The sequence below is a fragment of the Caretta caretta genome, chromosome 12 (genome assembly GCF_965140235.1).
Source record: "Caretta caretta isolate rCarCar2 chromosome 12, rCarCar1.hap1, whole genome shotgun sequence".
Classification (NCBI taxonomy): domain Eukaryota; kingdom Metazoa; phylum Chordata; order Testudines; family Cheloniidae; genus Caretta; species Caretta caretta.
The window spans coordinates 10,686,796-10,702,402 of record NC_134217.1 but is presented as its reverse complement, the minus strand read 5'-3'; the positions used below and the strand labels follow the sequence as shown (position 1 = coordinate 10,702,402).

At 40.9% G+C, this 15,607-nt stretch overlaps 1 protein-coding gene across 1 annotated transcript in view; it reads left to right on the top strand.

Annotated features, from left to right (window-relative positions):
- Nucleotides 1-15,607, top strand: part of SMPD3 (sphingomyelin phosphodiesterase 3) — a 251,983-nt gene that overhangs the window by 65,711 nt on the left and 170,665 nt on the right. Inside the window, exon 2 of the mRNA XM_048870564.2 lies at nt 8,466-8,558. The gene's annotated coding sequence lies outside the window, so the exon portion shown is untranslated. The remainder of the gene's footprint in view (nt 1-8,465; nt 8,559-15,607) is intronic.

Here is a 15,607-nt window from a genome sequence, read left to right as displayed (position 1 = left end):
GCTTCATCTGCAGCATTTCTGGCACAGGTCCCCATTCAGGACATCTGCAGGGTGGTGACATGGTCATCTTTCCATACCTTTACATCACACTACGCCACCACACAGCAGGCTAGGGATGATGCTGCATTTGGTAGAGCAGTGCTTCAGTCTGCAACGTGGTGAATTCTGACCTCTCCTCCGGGGAATTGCTTGGGAGGCGCCTACTTGGAATTGACATGAGCAATCACTTGAAGAAAGAACGGTTACCTACTTTTTGTAACTGTTATTCTTCGAGAGGTGTTGCTCATGTCCATTCCAAGATTCACCCACCTCCCCTCCATTGGCGTGTCCAGCAAGAAGGAAAAGAAGAGGCAGTGGGTTGGCAGGGACCATGAAGGCACCATTCCAGGGGGCTCCACAGCCAACCCGATGGGTACAGCTAGGGGAAAAACCTTCCGACTATTTTGCACGCGGTGCGCACACAAGCAACACATCTCGAAGAACAACTGGTCCAGTGTCTTAACCGTAAAACCTTATGTTCCTCCTAGAGAGTTAAGTCCTGATTCTGGAAAGAGTTGGGCCTTGATGGGCAGGTACTTCCATTTGGAACGATAGGTGGGTGTAACCCTTTGCAGACTGGGGTCTTAAATTTATTATTGTAAAATGCTTGAAAATACTTTTTCTATATAAAGGCATATAGATAATTTTTGTATTCATTATGGTATTTTTATTAACAACGTAATTCTGTGTTTTTTGCCTTAATAAAATAAACAGATATATTTGAGAAACAATGTTAGTAACATTCTTCCTCTTGGCAACCATGCCTATTTGTAACCAAAGAAGTGAAAATTTGTTAAGAGCAAATATAACTTCCCCATTATAAACACTTACATAAGGTATAAGCAGTGAGGAATCCTTTTTTCATCCACTTTTTTTAAGTAGTCATCTGGCCAGGCAGCAGAGACTTTAATTGAATTTTAATAAAAAGCACTGGTGGGAGTACACCAAAATCATCCTTTTTTATTTCTTGGGAAGATTGCCCAAATCTTATCACCTATTGGGGAAACTTCTCCTAGAGAGAAGTAACAGAGCTAATGTATTTCTAGGAAATCTCTGCCTTGTTTGTCATTTTTAGTAGGAAGGCTGCACTAGCTGCTGGCTGTAAAATTAATCCAGATTATTTCTCTGTCTTAGTCTTAAAGATATTTTGAGTGTTTTCCATATATGGAAAAAGCCTGTAGAAGGATGCACAAAAGGCATCCTCCTTTCCCCTTTGATCTATTACACAGGCAGCATCAGTTTTGCATGTTTTTAATGGGAAGTGCAAGAATTGCCTGGTGGTGGGAGAGCTCAGTTTCTTCATTTCCCCTCCTTCAGCAACAGTATGTCCTGCCACTCAACCACCTTCTTCTGTAGCTCCTCCCCATTTCAGCCCATTTCTACTTAAAGAAAAGCTTACTTTACTGCAGTCACTCCTAGCCCTGGGACTTTAGCTGCCAAAAGAGACACTATGTCCATAGGACTGGCTCTGTTGGCACGACTGTTTTATTTGTCCTTCCACAGAGAGCCAGACAATGAATGGAGACTTTGTATAACCTTATTCCTCACAGAAGTTGAATGATTATATCCTAATGTAGTTTTCCCAGGGGGCTGTTGCAAAGCTTTTTTCACATTTATCACAGTTCTGAACATGGATTAGTCATAGCTGATTCCTCTTCACTCAAAAATGAACAAACTCAGGAGAAGTTGCTGTGAGAGTATTCCTCTCTGCGGCTGCTGTGCATTAACACCTATAAGTAGATGTACACATCCCATCTTCACTGTTGGCCTGCCTGTGATGAGTGAACCTTCAAATGGCCATAGGCTTGGTTCATGGGTATTTCAGATTCGTATTTGAACTGTCTGGTCTCCAGAAGCCAGTTGAATGACCATATTGTCTGGGATGTCCCATTTCTCCTGAGTAGGTCTCCTTTTCAGACAGCCCACTTACCCTAATTCAAGTTAAGCATAATGGGATAAAGTTTGTAGGTGACCAGATCTATCCTTCCATTACTCCTTCAAGATTAGCAGTTTTCCCAGTAAAGTGTGGAGTGTTCCCTTTGGCAAACGTTGTCTTTGCCTTGTGTTCAAATGAAGTGATTAGACACTGCTTTTAATGCCTAACTTGGGCATCCAGATATGAAAATTGGGTTATTTGGAACGGAAAATGGTAGTTAATTATCTACCTACGAGGAATTTAGCCTTTTGCTCTCAGTAGTTCTGAAATGCATGAGCACAAAAGAGTCTCAGCTCAATGTATTCTCATCAATGCTAGTACAGTTACATAACTAAAGCCCAGCACATCAAGCTGAAAGTCTAGTATGAAGACAAATGGTTGTGCCCTTTCCATTGCTAGACAAAATGTATCTTTTATAGCAAAAAAGGCCATATTTTGTGCAATTTAATTAGTTATTTTGCTAGTAAAACATGCCTATTATTGTTATACAAGCAATTTTCTTGCAAAGCATGGTGGTGTATTTTAGACTTAAATTTGGCACCAGATTATTTTTTCCTTTCAGGAAACTAAAGCAGTCTACTTAACTAGTGTTAGTACTATAGCTTTTAAGATTCAAGTCTTAGTTTGGATTGAATGGTAACATATTTGGCAGCAGCTCTTAAGATATTAATTGCATACTTAAGAAGAGTTATCTGAAGAGCTCTTTTTTTTTTTTTAAACGAGTAAGTAAAATATAAGTGTTTGCATTTTTACCATCATCATAGTAGAAAAAAGTGTAGATTTTGTTCCTGGGCTGGGAAATTTTCATGGCAGTGTTGAAAATTTGAATTATTATCTGTAAAGTACCTATGACAAAAGTATGCAGGTACAATAAAATAATTACAATACTGAACACAGTAGACTTGATTTACATTCAAAATCATGTCCTGAATGAAAGCTTGCATGGCCTAAAGCATCAATAAACAAAATATAGTGGGGTGGGGTGGGGAGGAACAGTCCAAATCCTGACTAATTATTGAAAACATGAAAGAGGATTTGAACCTTGCCAAACTCAGGATTAGACACTTGGGAGCAAATGGGAGCTCCAGAGGTCAGGCACCAGAATGACATATTCTAGATACTAACAGCCACGTTGGCCCAGTGAAACATCACTTCAAATGGGTTTTGTGGTGGGTTGCACAAAGAACAAGTGAGTGCATGACTTGGTCCCTCTACACTGAAATGCATTAATTTTTAAGAGCCTGTGAGGAGGATTTCCATGAGTGATAAATGGCAGACAATTTCTGTTGGCTTCTTAACTAACATGCTTGCAAGTTTACACAGTGGAGTAGTTATGGTTTCATTAAGAGAGCCACAGTGTTGCACTAACAAGATGAAAAGGGAAGAAAAATACATGGGTCAGCTAGAGGTGGTGTTACTTTTCCCAGTACTCACAAGCCAATCTTATACTTTACGTGACTCTCCTTGTCTCAACCGAAGTAACAAGTAAGAGCCTTAAGGGAACAGTCAGACCTGTATCTTCCATATTGCACTTGCAGACTATTGCTTTCCAGCTGTCTGCTAATTTCAGCTGCTAGACTTAGGTGTGAGAAAACATGGTTACATGCATCTATTTGACTATCGGGTTTTTATGATCTATATTTTTATATGGCTTTTTAGTGGAATATGTTTGTATGTATTAAAAGCCTGGAATGCACTAAAAGCAAACAGACTGTTTTACCCACCAGTCTGTTTCTCCCACCAATTGCGTTCAAAACAGTGATCTTTTGTCCTGTGTGAATGACTAAGGGCTTGTCTTCAAGGTGGGGTAATATGTTCTTTGGGCATGTGATTTCTAAAGTGCACGAATGTGTTGCGCATTAATTCGTCAGTGTAGACCCTGGTGGTGTGTGCTAAAGGTTCCCTAGATCTAGTGCACTTTAATATAATGCTGTTTCAAATAGCACTATGTTAAAGCACACCAGCAGGGTCTACTTGCACCAGTGAATCCACAACATATTAGTGCTCTTGAGAAATCACACCTCTATAGTTCAGCATTACCCCACCATCTAAACAAGCCCTAACTCTGCAGCGTCTCCCTTAGATGAATTAAGTGGACTTTAGTAATGGATCTACTCCCTTGTAGTGCTTTTAGCAAATGTCTTTTCAATTTTCTAGCTACTTTTCTGGAACAGGAGAGACCCTGGTAATGAAAAGACATATCTTGGGCCCTACCAAATTCTCGGCCACTAAAAACGTGTCACGGACCGTGAAATGTGGTTTTCCCCCCTGTGAAATCTGGTCTTTTGTGCTTTTACCCTATATTATACAGATTTCACAGGTGAGACCAGTCTTTCTCAAATTGGGAATCCTGACCCAAAAAGGGAGTTGAAGCGGGGTTGTAAGGTTATTTTACGGGGATTGTGGGCTTGCTACCCTTACTTCTCCACTGCCTTCAGAGCTGGGTGACTGGAAAGCTGTTGCCCGGGTACCCAGCTCTGAAGGCAGTGCCCCGCCAGCAGCAGTGCAGAGGTAAGGATGGCAATACCATACCAGGCCACCCTTACTTCTGCGCTGCTGCCTTCAGAGCTGGGCAGCTGGAGCGTGACGGCTGCTGATCTGAGGGCCCAGCTCTATAGGCAGCAGCACAGAGGTAAGGGTGGCGATGGCAGTACCATACCAGGCCATCCTTCCTTCTGCGCTGCTGTTGGCAATGGCTCTGCCTTCAGAGCTGGGCTCCCGGCCAGCAGCTGCCGCTCTCCAGCTGCCCAGCTCGGAAGGCGGCGCCGCCACCGGCAGTCGCACAGAAGTAAGCGTAGCAGTATTGTAACCCTCCCACAATAACCGTGTGACCTCCACCCCCAATTCCTTTTTCCATCAGGACCCCTACAATTACACTACCCTGAAATTTCAGATTTAAATAGCTGAAATCATGAAATTTATTATTTTTTAAATCCTGTGATGATGAAATTTACCAAAATGGACGGTATCTCGACATATCTCATGCCCTGGAACTGTTATTTCAGCTTATTATTATAAGTTTATTTTTAAAGACTGTTTAAATGAAAAACTTTGATAAAGCTTTTCTCTGATATGTGAACAGTTTAACTACAGTAGTTGCATAGTGTTACTAAATGTTTTTCTTTGTTCGGACTTTCATACAAGTTGGCATATGTCCGAATCACCTGCAGTGACATTAAATGGGAACTGTATGTGGAATGTGTATGTAAAAAGCGGAACCATTAATGTATTAAAGAGGGTGCTTTTTCTTGTAAATTGCAACACTAAAAGATCCAGTGCTCTAGAGAGGGATTCTTTGGTTTGTCTCCAAGCCTGTAGAAGACTTGAAACTTTAAGGAGAGGAAATACTGAGAATGTTTCTCCTGGGAAATAAACTGCATTATCTAGCACTGAGCTACATGTGTAGAATATACACTCTTTATTTGAGAAGTTCCAGGAGGGGTGGTGGTGGTGGAACAATTTCACATAGAGTATACAAAGTTCAATGTTATTGTCTGGCGAACATCCCACTAAAGAACCTGGAAAACATCAGAAGTCTTGTTACTTAGGCTGGAATTTCTTCTGCTGTATAACTGTGAATGTACTAGGTATAGTATCGTGCATGCTATGTACCTCCTTAGCCTGTAAGGTTCTGTATACTGTAGGGCTCAGATCCACAACCCTTAGTTATCGTAGATAGATACTGTAGGATAGTAATCTCATCAAACCCAACAGGATTACTAAGCATGAGTAGGGGTTACAGAATTGGGGCCTTAGATATGACTCTGCAGAAGATAGTTATAGTGTTGCTTCTGTTAAAGTCAATGGAAATCTTACTGCTGACTTTACTGAGAGCACGATTAGGGCCAATGTGTACATTTCTACCCTTTATAAATGTACATGGATCTAGAATGTCATTGCAAGATCTTTTAAATCAGACCTTAGTGAGGCACTCGTCGTTTTCCAGCATTCCCACCCCCACAATGTGTCCCACTTGAGGTCCAAACTGCTTATATTAGAGATACAGAGGGGCAGTGGCTACTATTCTAGCCTATAGGCTAAAGTAGAGTAACTCCTCACTAATGTCAGGGTGTCCCCCTCCCCCTGCTCCTGCACCCCGCTTACCCCTTCTCTGTAGAGCAGGGTGGGGACAAGACAGGGCTCAGGACAGAGGGAACTTGCTGGCCACAGCTTCTGTCTCAACTTCCTGATCTACTTAAAAAGGCAATGTACTTAAAGTGGTGTCAGCATACTTAAAGGAATAATGTGCATCTTTCTCTCTCACACAGGGTGTTTGTTTCTGTCTCTGTCTGCCACGCTGTCTCCCCTCCCTCCATTCATGCTGCCTTGTAGAGTGTGAGGCTACATTAACAACAATGTGTTATCCCTTGAGGGCTCAGCCAAGTGCTAGTTTGTCAGTTATCAGTAAGGCATTCCCTGGGAAATATCCCACCTTCTTCCACCCTCTGACTTCACCACCTCAACCAAGCTTCACAATCATCATTGCTGTGTACAGTGTTAAACTGTTTGTTTAAAACTTATTGTGTATGTTTTACATACACAATAAGTACATATGTATGTATGTAGTTTTTTGTCTAGTGAAAAAAATTTCCATGGAACCTAACCCCCACCATTTACATTAATTCTTATGGGGAAATTGGATTTGTTTAACATTGTTTTGCTAAAAGTCGCATTTTTCAGGGACATAACTACGTTAAGCGAGAAGTTACGGTAGTAGCTGCTGAGAGGCTGTGCTCTAGCCTCACTGCCTTCCCATGGATTTGAGTTGGTGGATTTTATTTTTCAAACGCCTACAGAGAGGCTGCAGGCAGAGATGAATTTTACTCTGTTATTTAACTAGAGGATGCATTGCTAAAATACTTCAGTATTCACGGTGTACAAGTCAGTTTAAAATATTAATAATTAATGTTTATTATAATAGTGCCTAAGGGCCAACCAAGAATGGGGCTGCTGGTGCACAGAGTAGGAGACCGTCCCTGCCCTAAAGAGCTTACAATCTAAATAGACATGACAGACCTGGGTTGGTGAGGGGTAGAATACACCAGCAGAGTGAACAGTGGGTTGACAACAAATGTCATGTTAGTGCAATGATTTCTTTCTTGTTGGTAGGTTTAGTTAGGAGGGCATCAGCTAAATGGAAAGAACAGGGAAAGGAAGAGGGGACATTGAAAGGAAGAGGAAAAAAGGGTAAGAGGAGTGATGGAGAGGTGAAGAGACTGTGGGGAAGAGGGAGGGTTGGAGCAAATAGCCAATCAGCACAGGGCAGAGAAAGTCCAGTCAGAACTCTAGAAAGATTTCCAAAGGTCCCTTCCTTGGCTACTTTTGCCCCGACTGAGTCCTGGCTGGTTCCTCTTTGCAGCTTTCTTGCAAGCCTATGTGTGTGGGGAGTGGGGTTGGAGGGGAGATACAACCTGGGTCCTAATGCCTCCAGAATTGGAAATAAATACCTTACATCTCCTGGCATTTATTGATCACTAATCATATGTAATCCCTTTAATTAAGGAAGAATAACTTATCATCCTCCCATTACTAGAAAGGTGCTCTGTCTTTGTTCAACCTATACCTCTTGATTGTCTTTTCATACACCTGTACTGTCATTCTCTTGTATTTAAGTTTCTTCCACTTGCTGTAGAAAAGTCCCTCCAGATTTTTCCAGTGGCTTAATGAGACATAATAATCTGAACATCTTGAACCATTTTCAGCCTTATAAGGGCAAAGAGAGATGATGTTCCCTCTCTATCCACTCCCATTCAGGAGTGTTTTTAATTTTAACCCTTTGAACTGTAGTGGCAAAATTCAAAACCTCTTCCCATATACCGTTGGCCCTAGAGCATATCCATTACTGGCAAAATCCTGTTTGTGAGAGCAATGGGATGTGAATAGGGGAACATTCATTGGCCCAACAGATGTGACAATTTATTTTCTCTGCCCATTTGACAAGGAAACTTTTTCTTTTGCAACCAATTTGTTGTATGTGCACATTCAGATTTAAAAAGTAGGATTTTTTTGTTTAAAATTTCATCTTTATCCATATACATTTCACTGTAGTTTGATACTTAGAAAGTTTAGGCTGTTAAAATACTATATTTTATGCTTGTTTACTTATTGGTAATTGGAGAAAACTAAATTTTATTTTGTTTGTGGCTCATGAATGAATCATTACATCCCATTTAAATTGGAGGACATGTAAATATTAGGAGACTGTTTTGAAAAATTGTGCTTATAGAATTGTGTATTCAAAAATGCTCATGCAATGTAGATGCCTCATTCTTGTGTAGTTACTACAATTGTATTTATATGCCAGATTAGTTTTTGTTGCGTGGTTGTCATAAACATGCATACAATTTATATAGGCTAACTTGCATATCTAATATCGGAACAATAGAGTAGTCTAACACTCAGATAAGTTACTATAGCGTGTATGAGTAATTGATGCAACTGCTGTATCCATCTTCATAAGAAATCTTACATAATGTAAATCTAATTTCAGGTGAAGAAATTTTCAGATACACATATACAGAAGCAGCAAGGATTGAATGAAAATCTGAAACAGAAAGAACCAACTATACACATTCTTTTCCAGGTATGTTACTTTTGCTTTTATAATTGAACCTTAACTTAAAGTTTGATGACCCAAGTTTGGAAACAATTTGTTAGTTTACTAATGGCATGGTATTTCTTTGTTATAATCCTAAAAATACTAGAAGAATTGCACTCTTGCTTTAGTCTTAAGTAAACAAAACAAAAACTGGCTAAGAACCTGTATTCTAGCAGATATTCTGTACGAGTACTATATATTAATTTCCATATTTCCTGTCCACCTGGCACTTTGTTCAGTTGCATGCAATGGCACTCTGATTAATTATTTGTGTTTAGGGTGGTACCAGCCAAGATCAGAGCCACGTTTCTCTAGGCACTATACATACATAGTAAAAGATAGTCGCTGCCCCTAAGAGTTTACAAAGGGTGGAAGAAGGTAAGTGTTTGTTTTGCCAGTTAGAGGGGATATAATTTTTTAGAATGGAATTAATATACAAGCATGGATGACTCTTCTATTTCCAGTAGTATTGTTTAGTTTCTGTAATTTGTCATTTTATTGCTGATAAACATAATTTAGAAGCATGGGAAAATAGCACTTTGTGAAACCCATTAACACATACGGCAGGGTGGATTAAGCAGAGGAATGTAGACAGGACTGAAGTTCATCAACATCAGCTCTTCAAACCTAGGAAGTTGAGTCTGTGATGTACACTCAGAGATGAAGATAGCTCCATGCCCTACAGAAAGGTGGATGGATGCCCAGGGTTGTTGCTAATGTACCATGGCTGAGACCATGACCAAAGTTAGTGATCAGTTCAGTCATATGAGTGGGAACAAGACCTAATGTCAAACCCCCAGTTATCCTTTTGATGCTGTTGATATCTAAAGCCAGTCACATTTGAAATTGGTTCCTGTGAAGATTTCAGATGAAACACTTTTACCGGAGAATTTGTTTTGATTCGAGATATTTGTTTGAAAAATTTGTTTCAAGTTGAAATTTTCATTTCAGTCTTCAAAAATGAAAATTTCAGTTTTCAGATTTGTGATATTCTCTGTCCCCACTGTCCCTTACTTTTACTTTAAATTAAACTACACTGCAGTAATTTTGAAGCATTCAAATGAAACTCTGCTTTGTGCAGAACAGAGTCAGCCTGTGGCTCTCACCTTCACAGGAGGTCCCTGAAACAAACATTGTGGCTGGATTTTTAAATGAGCTATATAACTTTGACCATTAGTAACACCTACAGCTATACAAGCTAAGAGATAAGAGTAACCACATTTCATGATTCAAAGCCTGGCATGATTTTTTATCACTTGAGAATGTGGGGATTAGGAAGGAATTTCTCATATGCAGAATTGGGGTTGTTGACAATTTGTTTTGGGTTTTTTTGGAGTGGGGGAAAGAGGGACAGTTACTTTTCTCTTCAGTATCTGATACTGAACACTATTGGAAGAAGCGGAATGCTGAATTGCCTGCACCAGTAGATCTGTTCTAGGTTCCTTTGGTATAACTGTCACTGTTTATTTGCAATACAATACACAGTGCCTAAATTCCCTGCATACCAAATATATCTTATTGTGTAATGTTTATTTTGTTTATACAATAATGACGATTTTAGCATACAGTTTATTTATAAAACGGTACTGCTGCAACTGCCTTGATTACAGTGAAAATAGTTACAACAGTCTCCTCAATCTTTATGGATGAGGACTCAGGCTTTATTGCCCATTTATCAAGCACCTACTAAAAGGCACCGACTGTATCATACCAGTAAATAACATCCTCTGTAGATGTTCTCAGAACTCACAAAGAGGAATTGCTTGGGTCATTTCATAGATACCATTTACATGCCTTTATTTGCAGCAAGAGGATAGCTTCGGTGCTGAGGGTCTGCTCCTAAAACATTAGGCCTGCTTGGATTATCATTTTTTCAAATTACTTTACATATAATGTTGAGAGCCATTCAGTAATAGATGCTTAATCCATCTCTAAATTAATGAACAGCAAAAACTGGATTCAGGATGGACTAGCATGTCAGGTTTCAAGCTGCTTTCTTGAAAGGCCTTCTTGTATTGGAGATAACAATGATAACTATGTCAGTTTTTTTTATCTTGGATTTCCACCGCAGCACGTCAATACGTGACCTGTGAGACTATCCAGTTCCTTTCAGTTTCTAGCCACAGGTTTAAAATGATTTTAGTCACACATTTGTTCTGCATTTTAACAGCTATATCAAAAATTAAAGGAAGTTGAATAGTAAATTTTCTTACACTGGAAGTATTGTTGAACTGCTTCTACTTTAGATGCCCTAAATGAAATAATCCCAAAACCACACTGCTCTCTAGTTACACCTCAAATAGGAATCCACTAACTCTTCTATTTTCCAGGTTAAATAATACTACTCTTTAATATATGATGAGAGATTGCAAAGGACACTATAGGCTTGATTGTGCAAGGTCTCAAGTACATAAAAAAATAAGAATGGCCATATTGGGTTAGATCAATGGTCCATCTAATCCAGTATCCTGTCTTCCGACAGTGGCCATTGCCAGATGCTTTAGAGGGAATGAACAGAACAGGGCACTTTATCGAGTAATCTGTCCCTAGGTTTGCCAGGCATCCAGTTTTCAACCGGAACACCCGGTTGAAAAGGGACCCTGGTGGCTCTGCTCAGCACAGCTGACCAGGCCACTAAAAGTCCGGCTGGCCACAGCTTCTGGCTCCACATGGCTCCTAGAAGCGGCTGGCATGTCCCACCAGCTCCTGGGTGCAAGGGCGGTCAGGGGGGCAGCTCCCCGCTCTGCCCCTGCCCATGGTGCAGGCGCTGCCCCAAGTGCCAGCTCCACAGCTCCCATTGGCTGGGAACTGCGGCCAGTGGGAACTGTGGGGGCGTTGCCTACAGACGGGGTAGTACACGGAGACCCCCTGGTCCTGGCCCCCCTGGGCCTAGGAGCCAGAGGGACATGTCATTGCTTCCAGGGAGCTGCCCTGAGGCAAGCGCCATTGGGAACCTGTGCCCTGCACCCCCTTCCACACCCCAAACCCCTGCCCCAGCCCTGAGCCTCCTCCTGCACCCAAACTCCCTCCCAGAGCCCGTGCTCCGCACCCCCTCCTGCATCCTAACCCCCTCCCACACTCCAAACTCCGTGGCCCCAGCCCGGAGCCCTTTCCGGCACCCCCAACCCCTTATCTCTGGCTCCACCCCAGAGCCTTCACCCCTAGCTGGACCCCCCACTCCCTCCCACATTCCAACCCCCTGCCCCAGACCAGTGAAAAAGAGCAAGTGAGTAAGGGTGGAGGAGAGTGAGCGACCGAAAGAGGGGGAATGGAGTGGGGGGGGGGGGCTCAGAAAAGGTGTAGGGGCAGGGCCTCCGGGGTGGGACAGAGCAAGAGTGTTCAGTTTTCTGCAATCAGAAAGTTGGCAACCCTATCCATCCCCTGTCATATGGTTCCAGCTTCTGGCAGTAAGAAGTTTAGTGACACCTAGAGCATGGGGTTGTATCCCTGACCATCTTGGCTAATAATCATTAATGGACCTATCCTCTATGATTGTATCTATTTATTTTTTGAACACAGTTATATTTTTGGCCTTCACAATATCCCTTGGCAATGAGTTCCACAGTTTTGGCTGTGATTTATGTAAAGAAGTGCTTCCATATGCTTGTTTTAAACTTGCTGCCTATAAATTTTCATTGTGTGGCCCCTGGTTCTTGTGTTATGTAAAGAGGTAAATAACACCTCCTTATTCACTTTCTCCATACCATTCTTGATTTTGTAGACCTCTATCATGTCCCCCCTTAGTCATCTCTTTTCTAAACTAAACAGTCCCAATCTTTTTAATTTCTCCTCATACAGACTCTGTTCCATATCATTTTTGCTGTCCTTTTCTATATTTTTTCCAATTCTAATATCTTTGTTGAGGTGGGGCAAACAGTGTATTCAAGGTGTGGGTTTAACATGGGTTTATAGGATGGCATTAAGATACTTTCTGTCTTATTATCTATCCCTTTCCTAATGGTTCCGAGGATTCTGTTAGCTTTTTTGACTGCTGCTGCACATTGAGCAGATGTTTTTAGAGGACTATCCACAATGAGTCTAAGATTTCTTTCTAGAGTGGTGACGGCTAATTTAGACCCCATCATTTTGTGTGTGTTGTTGGGATTATGTTTTCCAGGGTGCATTTCTTTGCATTTATCTGAATTGAATTTCATCTGCCATTTTGTTTCCCAGTCACCCAGTTTTGTGAGATCTGTTTATAACTCTTTGCAGTCAGTTTTGGACTTAACTATTCTGAGTAATTTTGTGTCTGCAAACCATGTCACCTCACTGTTTACCCGTTTTTCCGGGTCATCTCTGAATATGTTCAACAGCGCTGGTCCCTCAACTTCCATTGAAATACATTGCAAGTAAATGTACTCGGCACTAGAGCCGGTCAGGAAATTTTTGATAAACCTTTTTCTGTTTGAAAAATACGGTACATTGAAACCAAAACTTTTACCGAGAAAGGACTGGTTTTGACAAATTTCCCATTTCAATTTTTTTTAAAAGTTTTGCAATTGTCAGACTCTTCATTATGGCATTTTCAGAACAAAGTTAATTTTTTTTCCAGTTTGAAATGACTTTATTTTAAAATTTAAGATAATTTATAATAAAAAAAATAAAATAATTTAAAACCAAACTGGAATGTTTCATAATTATCAAAATGAAACATTTTGGTAGAGCCAAACTGAATTTTTTTTTTTCAGTTTGCGAACGTTTTTGAGATTTTTTTTGACTTTCTGTTCCAATTTAGGATGGGGGAAACTTTTCCTGTCCTGGAAAAATTTGAGATTTTGAAAACTTTTTTTCTGCCTAGCGTCTCAATAGATTCAGCACTGTGCAGATTTGAATCCTACTTAGATTAGAAGCCGTTTTGTACAACACCTACCACAATGGGGTCCCGGTGCGTGATTGGGGCTCTTAGGCACTACAGTAATTCAAATAATACATAATGATACAAAAGCTAGACCGAAATAGATGTTCGACTGACTGGTTACAGTTACAGCAAGGACTGGGTTCCAACCACCATAAGAGATTCCTGCACCACTTTAGCATACCAAAGGCTTGCTGCGTGTAATTTTATAATTAGAATGCCTAGAAGGCCCAGGTGTGTTTTGAATCCCAGTTGTTCTGGACACTGTACAAACATAGTAAGGCAGTCCTTGCCCCAAAGAGATTACACTTTGAGGAGACAAGTCACACAAAAGGAGGGAGGGGAAATAGAAGTGCAGAAGGAGGAAGTGACTTGCCCACGGTCACACAGCAGGCCAGTGGCAGAGCCAGGGATAGACTCTATATCTCCTGAATGCCAGTCTAAGGCCCTATCGGTAGAGGGACTACAATGCCTCTAGATGAGTCATTGCAAGGAATCAAATGGACAAAAATTACACTTTCACACATGCTTTATATCTTTCTCTGTTGCCATCTATAATATTCTGCTGCATGCGCTGAGAATTCTCTCCTCACTTCATTGCTTTTTTTTTTTTTTTGAATGCAGGTTCTTTTTTTCCTCTCTCCTTAGTTTCTATGTTTTTGATACGTTTTTGTGGTTGACAAAGATGCTTTTGCCACATTTTACTTTTGAGATTTTATTTCCTGGTTTTGCCTAAGGATAGTTTCCATTTTATAGTTTTTTTTTCCTCCCCACTTCTTTTTTCTTGGTTTTGTGCTCTTCTTCTTAGTCCACTTTTTAATATTGTTTTGGTTTGTTTCTTCCAGGGCCTAATTAATCAATTAGCTTAGGGTCGAATCATTCAGACATAGGTGCCCGTGCCCTGGCCCTGGCCCTGTCTTAATCTCCAGGGCTCATCACCCTGTGGCAAAGTATTTATTGGGATAGTGTAATACTTAAAAATGTCCCCTGCAATTAGCCTTTTAATTTCAATATTGTGTAGAAGAGACCTCACCTGACTATTGTTAAGCCAAAATTGATATTGCCATATGAATGTGGGTATTGCAGTGCAAGTTCTACATGGTTTATAGAGCACTTTAGTATACTTTGTGCAGACCTTCTTATTTGACACTTTTCATATCCTACTGGGAAGATTTGGCTGAACACATTTTTGCATTCAGAGTTTACTGGTCAGTGTCTTTCTTTTCTCTCCACCCAACTTCAAAAAGAAAAAAACATCAGAATCTACATTTGGTATAATGACCATATATTTTATTTCTGTGACTTCTCTGGCACTTGTCCTGAGTTTTAGACAACACCATACATTTAACAGACAACTGGAAAAACTCCGGAATGGAAGTTTTGTTTTGAAAATCTTAACCTTTCAATTACTGTCCCTATTCTACTTATGCTACATTGATGACATCTTCATCATCTGGACCCGTGGAAAAGAAGCCCTTGAGGAATTCCACGATGATTTCAACAATTTCCATCCCACCATCAATCTCAGCCTGGACCAGTCCACACAAGAGATCCACTTCCTGGACACTATAGTGCTAATAAGCTATGGTCAAATAAACGCCACCCTATTCCGGAAACCTACTGACCACTATACTTACCTACATGCCTCCAGCTTTCATCCAGACCACATTACAAGATCCATTGTCTACAGCCAAGCTCTAAGATACAACCACATTTGCTCCAATCCCTCAGACAGAGACAAACACCTACAAGATCTCTATCAAGCATTCTTAAATCTACTGTACCCACCTGCTGAAGTGAAGAAACAGATTGACAGAGCCAGAAGAATACCCAGAAGTCACCTACTCCAGGACAGATGAACAAAGAAAATAACAGATACCACTAGCCATCACCTTCAGCCCCCAACTAAAACCTCTCCAGTGCATCATCAAGGATCTACAACCTATCCTGAAGGACGATCCCTCACTCTCACAGATCTTGGGGGACAGGCCAGTCCTCGCTTAAAGACAGCCTCCCAACTTGAAGCAAATACTCACCAGCAACCATACACCACACGACAAAAACACTAACCCAGGAACCCATCCTTGCAATAAAGCCTGTTGCCAACTCTGCCCACATATCTATTCAAGGGACACCATCATAGGACCTAATCATATCAGCCACACCATCAGAGGCTCAT